Raw genomic sequence first — 14,453 nt, 5'->3', positions numbered from 1 at the left:
TTTTTTTTTACTCTTTATATCTTCTGATGAGTTTTCCTTTTATCGTCATGTCGGAGAGCCGCTTCTCGGGAGGAAGCCCGGGTCAACATTGTGCTAGCTGCAGCCACAAGTTCTCGTAAATGCGGGCATTCTGATGATCCTGGTGCTTCTAACTTAGGGGGTCTAGGTTCTCCAGTGAGGACACGCCGTAGGCTTGTCCAATACTGGCACGAAGCTATGGTGAAGCGGGGAAGGTGACTGAAGAAAGCATAGGGGAATCGTCCGCTGCTGGCGAGGCGACCCGCTCGGAGAATTTCACATCTAGACATTCTGAGAGCGCCCTCGGTGATCAGGATGCCTACCCCTCGGCCCCGCCACCATCTATTGATGGGCTTCGCCCAAGCTTGGAAGCGTCCCTCTCTCATCTAGCTGAATTTTTTTCTTCAGGTGTGTCTTTGATTACTCTTATATGAGGTTCTTATTGTGTGTCGTTAGTGTATATACGTTATCCTTTCTTTTTCTAGAACAGGGTCATGCTAGCATTGCTTCCACCCTTGAGTGGTCAAAGGTATGCCCCCTTCTCTACTTGGAGAACTGGAGAGGCTGAAGTTTGAGAACTTGCATCTGCGAGTGGAGCTGTCGGGGTTCGCATCTCGCTAGACCACTATCACAATAGAGTGGCGGGAAGCCAGGAAGGCTTTGGTTGATCGTAATGATGTTCTTCAGAGTCTCACCGCTGCTCATTAGGAGCTTCAAGGTAGGATGGCGTAGACCAAATTAGAGGGGGTTGCCGCCCAGGATCGAGTGTAGATATTAAGAGCTTCCCGGGCGCGTTTTCGGGGATGTCTCAACCGGCTACAGCTCCATCGGGTTGCTGATAAGAAAGTTGCTAACCTTACTAAGGACTTCGCTATTTTGAAGACCCGAGCTGATGTTCTTCACGAGATCAACGAGGGTGGTATTGGAGACACTTCTTCAGCCCTGCTAGATGCAGAGGTGGATGTGGCGGCCGCTAAGACTGCGTTGGATGACCTGCCCTCATCTTCAGATACCTCTGCCAGTTCTTCTGACAGCGAGGATGCTTTTGCTTAACCCATGCACATGTTTTGTAGGCCTCTGTGCCTTTATCGGATGTTACGACCTGAGTGCCGATTTGACCATGTCTTATTGTTTCTGCCGGATATTGGACCCTTGTGCCCTCCTTGAATGATTTTGTTTTGGGCTTTTGAGCTCATTTTGTTTCATGCTCTCCGATGAATGAATGCCGCTCGTTTGTTTATCAATCTTATTTTTGCTTTTACTCTTTGACATGCGTTTTTCTTGCAACAATCGTGGTCATGAATGACTTGTTGGCTTTTTATTTTTAACACTTAACCATCGAGACGTGACCGCTATGTCCGTCTACCAGAACTATGTTCATATTCGAGTGTTGGTGTTTAAGTTAGGAAATGTTGACCGGTTGATAAGTTAGTATTTTACCAACTTATTTCTTCTTTAATCTTAGATTGTTGCTATGTTTTGATTGAGAAAATAGTGCATTTAATGTCATTTACTTCCATTTTATAGGTTTATATGATTGAGAAGAGCGTCGAAAGAAACCAAGTGAAAATAAAGTCAAAAAGAGGCCAAACTGGACAGTTTTGTTGCAAAACTCTCCCTGTCCAGTGCAAAAAGGGGCAGTTTTGCAAATCCGAAAACTTGGGGATTATTTTGTTATTTTTGGACTTGGAAAAGTTGGGAACTACAAAATCAAGACATAGGGAAAACATTTATCATCTTTGGCCACATTTCAAGCTTGGAAGCTAGGGTTCATCATCAACCACACCATTGGAGGAGAAGATTAAGCACCTTAATGAGAAATTTCTTAACCCTTTCTTCAATTCCTTGCTTTGTATTGTATATCTAAGTGTGTAAATTATTATTCCATCACTTTAATCTTGTTTGTGGAAATATTTATTTGCAAAGTTGGATTAAATCTCTTGTTATGCTTATGTATTGAACGATTTTTATTTCTATTGAAGTGGGTCATTGTTGTTTTAATTAATCTTGTTCTTTAATGTTTCTTAAGGTATTATCTAACCCTAAGACCCGCCCATTTACTTCGATTTGAGCTTGAGAGAGGAAGATTGAGGTTGGGAAATATTAATTAACAAGAATTTGGGGCTTTAAAACCCATCTAATAACTTGAGCTAGAGATAGGAAAGTTACTTGAGATTATATTGATTGTGCTTAATATCACACTCTAAGACTTGAGAAAGCTTAGAGTAAAATTCATTGATTTGGTCGAGAGACTTTTGATGAGATATTAGAAATCATTATTTATTAAGATAAACCCGCTCTTAGTTATAAAATCTTGAAATACATTGGATCGTTACTTGAGCGTAATTTCCTTTGTATCCATACTTGTGGCCGTTGATAATTTTACTTGCTTTCTAGATTAGTTTATCTTTGTTAGTTGTTAAACCAAAAAATCAATATTGAAAAAGTGTTTGGCTTAGCGTAGAAAGTGATAATTCCTTACTTGTTTAAATCACCTAGCATATTGTTCCCTGTGGGATCGATCCCGACTCATAGTTGGGTATTATATTGCGACGACTGTGTACACTTTCTCTTTGAGGAGTGGATTGGGATGTTTTCAATTTTGTGCATGCCTTTTATTTTTGCATTTAGTGTTTGAGGTCAACATTCTTAGCTCAATCCGAGAATGTTACCTCCGGAAACACTTTTTGCGACTGGTAATTAATTATCCGATTCGCAATAAAGGAGGGCCATTTGATTTCGGTGTTGATGAGGAGGACGTGCCGACCTCATTTAATGGCACAAAGGTTCATGGAACCTGCATGCTCTGAGGATTTAAGGTCGTGTGGTGTGTTCGAAGCGATTTTGCGGAGCCGTGAGGCTTACGAGTTTGGTTTTGTCCCGAACGTTTTTTTTAAGATGTCTTTGATGACAATAACTAAGAAATAAGTGGGGATCGTTATTCCATTCCTGAATTTGGGATGAGCTGGCCATCCTATTGATACATGAGCCTTTTTAGGGACTTTTACAAAATTTCCGTAAGACATACAAAAGAAAGAAGGTGGGCAGATCTGCTACTCGTCGGCAATCCCAACCCATATGCATGTGCCTTCGAGAAAATCTGTGTTTCGTTCATCCGGTGTTCCCTTATCTCCACCCAATACTTGAATGCACTACACTGAGGATTCAAGTATTGGGTCCCCCATATTTGACCAACTTCCTAAGAATCCTATCATCAGCTGAGTGTGATACGATTCTGGACAGTTGCCTCGTTAAAAGCCTTCCCGGTAAAACCCATTTGGGACAAAATCACGGTCAAGGAAAAGAGTGTAAAACGCATCCTCGACTTGATCAAGACATGTCCTTCTAGGGGTAGCCCCTGTCAAGGACAAGAAGTAAGTTAATGCAAGATAGATATCGGAGAACATACCTGGTGTCTCATTTAGAGATAAAGCCTCTTGAGGTGGCTGACATTCTAGCTATTTTTAATTCCTTTTTGTGTACATCCTTGATTCGATAGGATCCTTCGCCTGCAACCCCCACTATCTGGTACGGGCCTTCCCAGTTAGGCCCCAATTTACCTGCGTTGACATCACGCATTGAGAGCGTGACTTTTCAAAGGACGCAATCCCCAACCTTGAAGTCTCTCAAGTTTGTATTTCTATTGAAATACCTCTCGACTCTATGTTTTTGTGCCACCGTCCGTATAAGTGCCATCTCCCTGCACTCCTCTAATAGGTCTAAACTAACCGTTGTTATACCCCATTTAAACTGGTTAAAGTAGGAGTATAACATATTGGCGATTCCTATTTGTTTTATTTTAAGGAGTCGCCACCTAATTAGTTTATTGGTGAATTAGGACACCTAAACATTAACTAAGACAAAGTCAAACTAAACCTCTATTAATGGTCTGCTTAATCAGCGTGATTCTAGGTAAGGGTTCTAGAAAATCCTAAAGGGAAGGGGTTAGGCATCTTTTAGAATCCGTTTAACTACAGTTATCCGGTCAAACTTAGGTTAATTAATTAGGGCTAAAGACGCAAATATAATATTTAAAATTTAAGAAAATGACTTGTAAATATTGCTAAGGTTTTAAAGGAAAATGTAATAATGCTATTTAAAATAATACTTATAAATATTGCTAAGGCTTTAAATGAAAAATGCTATTTAGAATAAGACTTATAGAAAATATAATAATTTGCATAAAAGGAGACTTCAATTTAAAATAAAACTTATAAATGTTGCTAAGGCTAAAATGCTATTTAGAATGAAACTTGTAGAAAATATGATAATTTGCATAAAAGGAAACTTCGAATGCCATAAACTTATAAATGTTGCTAAGGCTTTAAATAAAAATGCTATTTAAAATAAGATTTGCATAAAATATATAAGTAGAAGAAGATGTGGGTTTGTACAACGTTTTAATAAATATTTTGAGACAACTCAAGTGGCGAGGTATTAATTGATTTTGCATTTTTAGGAGTATAAACAAAATACGAAAATAGCTAATGTAAGTTTTCTTTATCCTTTTTATTATTTCTTATTAACTATGCTTAACTAAAAAATACGCACGATTTGGATAAATCTTAAAAAAAATTGTTTACAAACATATACGTGAGTTCATATTGGCCTATCCATTACGTTTGAATTCTTTAAGATTGTGAGAATAAATTATGATTCCTTTAGCTAAAAATATGTAGTCATACTATTTTGAAAATAAATTATTCTAATATATAAAAAATATTATAGATGCCATAAATAATTATAACATAAAAAGGGAATGAAATCTATGGGGCTAATTGTGAGTTTCTCTCTTAAATTAAACTACCTATTATGCTAAAGCTAACCCACTAATTTACTAGAATTCATCTAAGTTAAGAAAATAAAATAAGATAAGATGTTAGTCATACAAAGCAAATAAAAAATACACAACAATAAAAATAAGGTAGAGGGAAAAAAAATTAAATGGATCTAGCCCAATTTTTAGGGTCCAACTGCTGCGAACTGTTCATGCTATTGGGCTTTGGCCCAAAATTTCGTTTCTTTCTTTTGTATATATGCTGCGGACTGAACTGATGGGGATGACCCGAGAAGATTGCGTTGGGCTTTTAGCCCAACACCGAATGCGGAAGAAGAATGAGTCCCTCGGACTCGTATGCGATGGTCATGCATAAAATGAAAGGAAAAAGAATTAGTATATAATCAATGAATAAAGTTAAACATGTAACATATAAATTCAAAACAGATCAGTAGATTGTATACATTCTGTGTATATGTTAAGTATACCTCATGTATACACACTCATAAGGATGTATAGAAGGTTAATATCGGAAAGCTTTTGCCTACGTCTTCCCGATGTTGCACAAGTTCCAAGGAATTTCATGAATCCCAGACATGGCTAACACCGGGGAGGGTTCGAGCTTGATCCATAATGACCAATCTAACCTCCCTATTAATGTATTTTCATGAACATACTTCAAAGATACATAGGTCTACAACCTCACTGCCTTAACAAAATTAAAACACTTATAAGTGTATTGAAAGTATTCCAACCAATCAACTATGCTAAACACAACAACTCATTTGTAGATACATCGAAATAGTAGCAGTTAGGCTTAACAACATACTCTCATCATAACCATGGTTCCAAACAACAAATATAACAGCCAAGCAGATAAGCAGCACATTAGTAGCAGTCGACTCAAAAAATAGCACTATGGAAGTTTGCAGGGCGATAGAGCCCAAAAAAAAAAAAGACAAGAAGGGCTCAAAGGAATAGGGTAAACTTAAAACTCATACTCGTGTATTTTCTAGAATTCAAACACACAATTTGGAGCACAAAAATGACCTAAAGGCACCTAAATAAAGCCATAAACAAGAAGAAACACTCAACAAGAATGAGAAGAGGTCACTAAACTAAAGAAGTGTGATTACACTAAAATGAATCATTAACTAGTAACTTCATTATCTAAGACACTTAAGGAATGATCAAGACTAGACCGATATACAGAGTTATTTTCAGCAGACTGAACTTAACAAAATATTTAGACTCAACAGTGCATGGATTTTAACTTGTTTAACATATTTAAGATATAATTCCCAGATGTACAAGAAAGTAATCTACAAGAAGGTTATCATACTCAGCAAAACCGTCAACCAACTGTCCTAGAGGGTTCATATTAGGCATGTTATACACTAGATAATCAGGAATAATAAAAATCAAACCAGAATCAAAGAAGCAACGCAGTAGGAGATGCATACAACAGTCAAGGTCACCAGTTTAGACAACAACGGTTAGAGGTAAATGATCATGCATTATGATATGTTCAAATTCTTAAAATTAGTGTAAGCAAATGATGTGACGCGTACAGTATGACCTAACAACATCATGAACCTTAAGTAAACATAACTACGCATTAATGACATGTAGATTAAATATGAGCACATATTGGAACCACACTGGGTCCCCACAGATCTGATTTAATCCCAACTAACCGCAAATGAAACTAAGTCAATGAGCAAACTTACTCCAAAACATGTGATCAATTACTTTAAATCAAAGAGTTTTAATTGACAATATAAAAAAAGGGACTGAGGGCTCCTTAAACATGTTTGAACTCATCAATAAGCATATTTGACCCAAACAGGACTAACCTTTAACATGAACACATTTGATTATATTAATAGCTGCCTCATTAAACCAATCAGTTACATGGCTAAGATCTAAAGAGACGACTAATTAGCAGGACTACAAATCATATATTTAAAGCAGGAATATAAACTAGGTGCACGCTAACCATATAAGGACCAGCAAAAAAGTTCTAAAACTAGCAATATTAGCTAAAATCCATGACGCCAAAACTGGTATACAACTAACCACATATTTAGCTAAAGTTTAAAAACATGCCGATTACTCAAACTAAGCATATAATTAACCCTTAAATAATAAAAAAGCTACAGAAATTAAAAGGGAAAGAAATTACCTTCTTCGGGTGCAGCGAAGTGAGGCCTCGAATCTTCTATCTACTTCGAACACCACGAACCTCGAATTTGTATACACTCGAATCCAAACAGAGACCAAGGGCAAAAACAGAAAAAAAAATGATTTAGATTTTTGACTCGATATCAAACAATACTACGACTGCTAAAATAAACTAATATTTTTAGAGAATTTAGGTGACTAAAGAACTCGTATTCTGTAGGGGAATTTTGGGACGGCTAAAAGAACTTTTATATTTTTTTGAGGGAATTTTCAGGCGGCTCAAACTTATGCTTTGTTTAGGGGGATTTTGCGGCTGAAAAACTTGTTTAATTTTTAGGGAATTTCTGCGGCTAAAAGACTTATTCCTAAACGAACCTAGAAACGATTATTTATAGGGGGAGAATCTAGGGTTTGCCAGGGTTTGAAAACTAAAAATTGGGCGGGATTTCGGTTCAACGTTAGGATTTTTTATGCGTATTCTAACCTATTCGATCAGAAAAAGAAAGGAACTAGGCAAAAACCATTAAAAATTGGTACCCAAAAATCAGAAAAACTAATGGGAAAAGTTTTTTTTACTTCACAAACGGACGAAGTCCACTAAAATGATTTCAGATGCAAGCAGAAGAGAAAGAAGGAGAAAACAAAAAAATTACCATCGTCAACGACTGAAAACTGACGGGGAAAGGGACAAGCATTAATTTCCCTTCCCGATATGGCCATGCACGACCTGGGAGAGACGAAAGGCGACAGTTCTTTTGCTATTTTTGTTGAAGAAGAGAGAGAGAGAGAGAGAGAGAGAGAGAGGGAGGAGGAAGAGAGAGAAGGGGGAGGGTGTGGCGCTGAGTGAAGTGAGGGAGCGTAACCCTAGTGGTTCATTTGTTGCAAGACTCGGGTCGGGTCACTGGGTAATGGGCTGGGCTGGTGAATAAAAGGTGGGCTGATCGGGTAGGCAAATTTAATGAATGGTGGGTCGATTTAAAATGTTGGGCTGGGTATTAAAATGGCCTCATACGGATTGGGCTGGTCGGATAAAAGATTTGTGGGTTGGTTTTATGGGATTGGGTTGATGAATTAAAATATGGGCTAAATGAAAGAAATAGTTTGGCTTCTAAATTTAAATAAAAGACCTATTTTAATTAATTATATATTAACGTGTGCTAAAATATTACCTAATATAAAAATATGTAAGTATTAGTGCTCAGATAAAATTATATGACGTCGTAATAGCCGTGCAACTATATTTTGAAAATCAACAGTAAATAAACGCTATTATTTAATTGCGCGAAAATAGATGTGCGTGCATAGGATGACAAAAATGCTGGAATGATTATAATGCAAATTTTAACAATACTGGTAATAATGATAATAAAATAATGATAATAATAATAATAATAATAATAATAATAATAATAATAATAATGATAATAGTAGTAGTAGTAGTGGTAACGGTAATAAAAATAAAAGATAATAACAGTAGTGACTACAACAGGATAATGAAACGCCGGTATTAATAAAAGTTAATATTTATAGTAAAATATAAATAATTATTTCTTAAGTTGCCAAAAATATTAGAAGCGTAAATAGATATTTCGGAGGAAAGGTGGGACAAAATTGGATGTCAACAACTTGTCCCTCTTTGACCGGTAATAATGAAAGAATTTTTGGGCAAAGACGTTGACTCAGTCGCCTATTTTATCCCGGCTAAAGGATTTTGAAGGACTAAGGGTAAAGAAATTTTGAGAGGATTATTGCCGAACTCCGGTCTCCGAGTTGCCTACATATCTCGGGCTGCACGAGAATCAGGCCTTGTGTAGTTCTGGGATAACTACGACACCTATGAATAACGTATCCTGATTGGTGCGAATCTTTGAAAAATATTGTCCCAGTGTCGAATTATGATGACACTGGGTATTATGGTAGAACTCAAGAATTCTAAAAATTAAGTGTGCTGGAATGCAAGCGGAATATTTAGGGTTGGAGATGAGTGTTCGAGGTAGATCTTTGACCCTTGTCGGGAAGTCTGATTATTCTTCCCCACAAATTGCCCAGTTCGCTGCCGAAGAAATAGTTCCACGTTGCGCTAAAGCTCCTGCGAAACTTAAGCTAGGTAAAATAGTCAGTGAAAATAGATATCGAAAGTAAAGCGATGTAAAACAAGCCCATAAAAGCTGCAATGATTTAAATAAATGATAGCCTTTGCTGAGGCTAATGCAATGAGGTTCTGGGCCGATGATTCATGAGAATGATGCCTTTTGGCGATGATCAATGAAAATGAGGCCTCAAACCGGATGGGCTATTTAAGCCGAATGATTTATGATAAATGAGGCTTTCTAAGTCGGTATGATGCGATGCGTTTGCAGGGCATTTGAAAGTAATAATGCAATAGATGTGCAGTGCGTTTGCAAGCATTGATGCAGTGCGCTTACAGGGCATCTGAAAGTAATAATGCAATGTATGTGCGGTGCGTTTGCGAGCAATGATGCAGTGCCTTTGCAGGGCATTGAAAGTAATAATGCAATGCATGTGCGGTGCGTTTACGAGCAATAATGCAGTGCCTTTGCAGGGCATTTGAATGCAATGTATGTGTGGTGTGTTTGCGAGTAATGATGCAGTGCCTTTGCAGGGCACTTGAATGCAATGCATGTGCGGTGCATTTGCGAGCATTCGCAAGTCATTTGAAAGTAATAAAGCGATGCATGTGTTGTGCGTCTGCGAGCATTCGCAGGGCATTTGAAAGTAATAAAGCAATGCATGTGCGGTGTGTTTGCGAGCAATGATGCAGTGCCTTTGCAGGGACCTTGAATGCAATGCATATGCGGTGCGTTTGCGAGCAATGATGCAGTGCCTTTGCAGGGCACTTGAATGCAATGCATGTGCAGTGCATTCGCAAGCCATTTGAAAGTAATAAAGCAGTGCATGTGCAGTGCGCTTGCGAGCATTCGCAAGGCATTTGAAAGTAATAATGCAATGCATGTGCGGTGCGTTTGCGAGCAGTGATGCAGTACCTTTGTAGGGCACTTAAATGCAATGCATGTGCGGTGCGTTTGCGAGCAATGATGCAGTGCCTTTGCAGGTCACTTGAATGCAATGCATGTGCAGTGCGTTTGTGAGCATTCGCAAGGCATTTGAAAGTAATAAAGCGATGCATGTGCGGTGCGTCTGCGAGCATTCACAAGGCATTTGAAAGTAATAAAGCAATGCATGTGCGGTGCGTTTGCGAGCAATGATGCAGTGCCTTTGCAGGGCACTTGAATGCAATGCATGTGCGGTGCATTTGCGAGCATTCGCAAGGCATTTAAAAGTAATAAAGCAGTGCATGTGCGGTGCGCCTGCGAGCATTCGCAGGGCATTTGAAAGTAATAAAGCAATGCATGTGCGGTGCATTTGCGAGCATTCGCAAGGCATTTGAAGATAAAGCAATGCATGTGCGGTGCGCCTGTGAGCATTTGAAAGTAATAAAGCAATGCATTGCGGTGCACTTGCGAGCATTCGGAAGGCATTTGAAAATAAAGCAATGCATGTGCGGTGCGCCTGCGAGCATTCGCAGGGCATTTGAAAGTAATAAAAAAAAATACTTGTGCGTGGATACATTTGAAAAATCATTTTGCAAGACTCAAGCATCAATTTATTGCAAATCTCGAAAATTATTGATATTTGAGAGTCATAATTGTTATAAGAAAGCTCAAACCGTTCGACGCGCAATCCTTGCAAGGCTGTAAACATTACATATTTTAGCTTCCGCAACTTGGAAATCTGCATCCAAAGAAAATTTGTAAGTTTTTTTTTTTTTGGGGGGGGGGGGGGGGGGGGGGGTTGATTCGCGTTGACTTTGAAGATCCGGCTCTTGACGCTTCATGCTTCCAACTTTGTCTGGACTTGTAACCTCCGCCTATTTCTAAGTCTTGGTCAACTAATAAAATTATCTAATTAAGAAAAATCATATTATTTCAAAAGAAAATATTCATAGTGAAATATGTATATAGTGATAAACAATTTCTGCCGAACTTGGAACTGTGACACATTGTGAAACAAAGCGAGCGTCCTTTCTCCAAAGTCTTCCTTTTGCCTGATGACTCTGTTGGCCATATGCTCTTTCATGTTTCTCGATGTCGCTTGCGATGATGCCCTTAAAAATTGTCCCAGTTACTGGCATAGGAGGATATTGTTTTGCGATGATGCCCCTTAAAAATTATCCCAGTTTCTGGTATAGGAGGATGTTGAGCTTTTGCAAATGACGAGACCGAGCCTTATAGAGGCTGCCTACGTATCCCACTAAGGGAATCAGGTCAAGCGTAGTTCAAATCACAAGCAAAGTAAATTGAGATTTTCTAATAGTGTGACCGAGGCCCATGTAGGCTGCCTACGTATCCCACCGCGGGAATCAGGTCAGGCGTAGTTCATGTTACAAGTAAATGGAAATTTTGGAATTTTTTATCTCAAAAGACCAAACCTGATATAGGTTTCTTACGTATCCCGCCGAGGGAACGTAGCTTCATTACATTGAAAGGCATTACAAGATATTGCATACAAGATAAATAAAAAGCTCCTAAACGTAGTATCTCTTGACAGCAACTGCGTTGATAGCTTTCGGCCAAACTTCGCCATCCACTTCTGCTAGAATTAATGCTCCTCCAGTCAGTACTTGATGAACCATGTATGGCCCTTGCCAGTTAGGTGCAAATTTTCCCTTAGCTTCATCTTGGCATGGGACTATGCGCTTTAATACCAATTGCCCCGGTTTGAACTGCCTCGGCCTCACCTTCTTATTGAAAGCTTTGGCCATTCTATTCTGATAAAGTTGCCCATGAAAAACTGCATTCATTCTCTTTTCATCAATGAGCATCAATTGTTCATATCGGTTTTGTATCCACTTAGCATCACTCAACTCATATTCTTGGATAATTCTCAAAGATGGTATCTCTACCTCTGCAGGTAACATCTCCTCTGTCCCATAGACCAAAAGATAAGGCGTTTCCCTAGTTGAAGTCCTTACAGTGGTGCGATAACCGAGAAGGGCCAACGTCAATTTTTTGTGCCAATGTTTGTAATTGTCAATCATCTTCCGCAATATTCTCTTGATGTTTTTGTTGGTTGCTTCAACTGCTCCATTCATCTGAGGTCGATAAGGAGTGGAATTGCGGTGGGTAATCTTAAACGTTTCGCAAATCTCTCGTATCAGATCACTGTTAAGATTAGCTCCATTATCTGTTATAATCGACTCCGGGATTCCGAATCGACAAATGATGTTGTTGCGAACAAAATCTGCCACCACTTTCTTTGTCACTTACTTGTGCGAAGATGCTTCTACCCACTTTGTGAAGTAGTCGATGGCTACCAAAATGAACCTGTGCCCATTTGATGCGGCTGGCTCGATAGGGCCAATGACATCCATGCCCCAAGATGCGAAGGGCCACGGAGAACTTGTCACATTTAATTCATTAGGTGGGACTCGAATCAAATCGCCATGAATCTGACATCGATGACACTTTTGCACAAAATGAATGCAATCTGACTCCATAGTCATCCAGAAATAGCCTGCTCGTAGAATTTTCTTAGCCAGAGTAAAACCATTCATGTGGGGCCCACATGTACCACCATGCACTTCTTCAATCAACTTGACCACTTCTTTGGCATCAACACACCTTAGCAGCCCCAAATCCGGAGTCCTCCTATAAAGGATTTCTCCACTTAGGAATAAATGGTTTGCCAACCTTCGAAGTGTTTTCTTCTGAACACTGGTTATGCCTTCTAGATAGTCTCCTGTTTTGAGATACTTCTTAATATCATAATACCAAGGTTCTCCATCAGGCTCTTCATCTACATAGAAGCAGTACGCCTGCTGATCGTGCACATCCACCTTGATAGGATTGTCCGGGTGCTGAATCATAGAGGACAAGGTTGCCAAAGAATCAGCGAACTCATTTTGAGTCCTTGGAACATGTTTGAATTCCACCTTGATAAATCTCTTACACAGATCTTTCACGCAATGCAGGTACGAAAGTATCTTCACATTCTTAGTGGTCCATTCGCCTTGCACTGGATGAACCAATAAGTCAGAATCACCTATAACCAAACGTTCTTGTATGTTCATATCAACGGCCATTCTGAGCCCAAGAATACAAGCTTCATATTCTGCTATATTATTGGTGCACGAAAACCTGAGCTTTGCTGAAATTGGATAATGCTGGCCTGACTCTGAAATTAAGACTGCTCCAATGCCGACTCCTTTGGAATTTGCTGCCCTATCAAAAAACATTCTCCACCCTGGATATTCTTCTGCGATATCTTCTCCGACAAACAACACCTCATCATAAGGGAAATAAGTCCTAAGGGGCATGTATTCTTCATCTACAGGATTTTCAGCAAGATGATCGGCTATTTCCTGCCCTTTGACAGCCTTTTGGGTAACATATACAATATCAAACTCACTTAGCAAAATTTGCCATTTGGCTAGCTTCCCAGTAGGCATAGGCTTCTGGAAGATATACTTGAGTGGATCCATCCTTGAAATGAGATAAGTAGTATATGCAGATAGATAATGTCTCAACTTTTGTGCAACCCAAGTCAAGGCACAACAGGTGTGCTCCAATAAAGTATATCGCGCCTCGTAAGGCGTGAACGTCTTGCTCAAATAGTATATTGCTTGCTCCTTCTTCCCCGTTTCATCATGTTGTCCCAACACACATCCAAACGCATTCGCCGACACGGACAAATACAATAACAAAGGTCTTCCAGCTTTTGGAGGGACCAAAATAGGCGGATTAGACAACTACTCTTTGATTCTATCGAAAACTTTTTGGCAATCTTCTGTCCATTTGGTAGCAACATCTTTCCTCAACAACTTGATTATTGGCTCACATATCACCGTCGATTGTGCTATGAACCGACTGATGTAGTTGAGGCGACTGAGGAAACTCATCACGTCCTTTCGACTCTTTGGGGCAGGCAATTCTTAAATGGCCTTTATCTTCGACGGATCCAATTCTATACCCCTTATGCTCACAATAAAACCCAACAGCTTCCCAACAGGAACACCGAATGCATATTTTGCGGGATTTAACTTCAAGTTGTAGCGTCTCAACCTGTCGAAGAATTTCTTCAAGTCTGTCAGGTGATCTGAACTTTTCCGTGACTTGATGATGATATCATCCACATAGACTTCGATCTCCTTGTGGATCATATCATGAAAAATTGTAGTCATGGCTGGCGCCTGCGTTCTTGAGCCCAAAAGTCATCACCCGATAATAGTATACTCCCCAAGGTGTGATGAATGCCGTTTTCTCAGCATCTTCTTCATCCATTAGAATTTGGTGATATCTTGCGTAGCAATCGACGAATGACTGCAACTCATGCTTCGCACAGTTATCAATGAGTATGTGGATATTCGGGAGGGGAAAGTCATCTTTCGGACGAGCCCTGTTGAGATCCCGATAATCTACGCACACCTTGACTTTTCCATCCTTCTTTGGTACAG

Source organism: Lycium barbarum, chromosome 9 (assembly GCF_019175385.1).
Source record: "Lycium barbarum isolate Lr01 chromosome 9, ASM1917538v2, whole genome shotgun sequence".
Taxonomy (NCBI): Eukaryota; Viridiplantae; Streptophyta; class Magnoliopsida; order Solanales; family Solanaceae; genus Lycium; species Lycium barbarum.
This window is presented reverse-complemented; position numbering follows the sequence as displayed.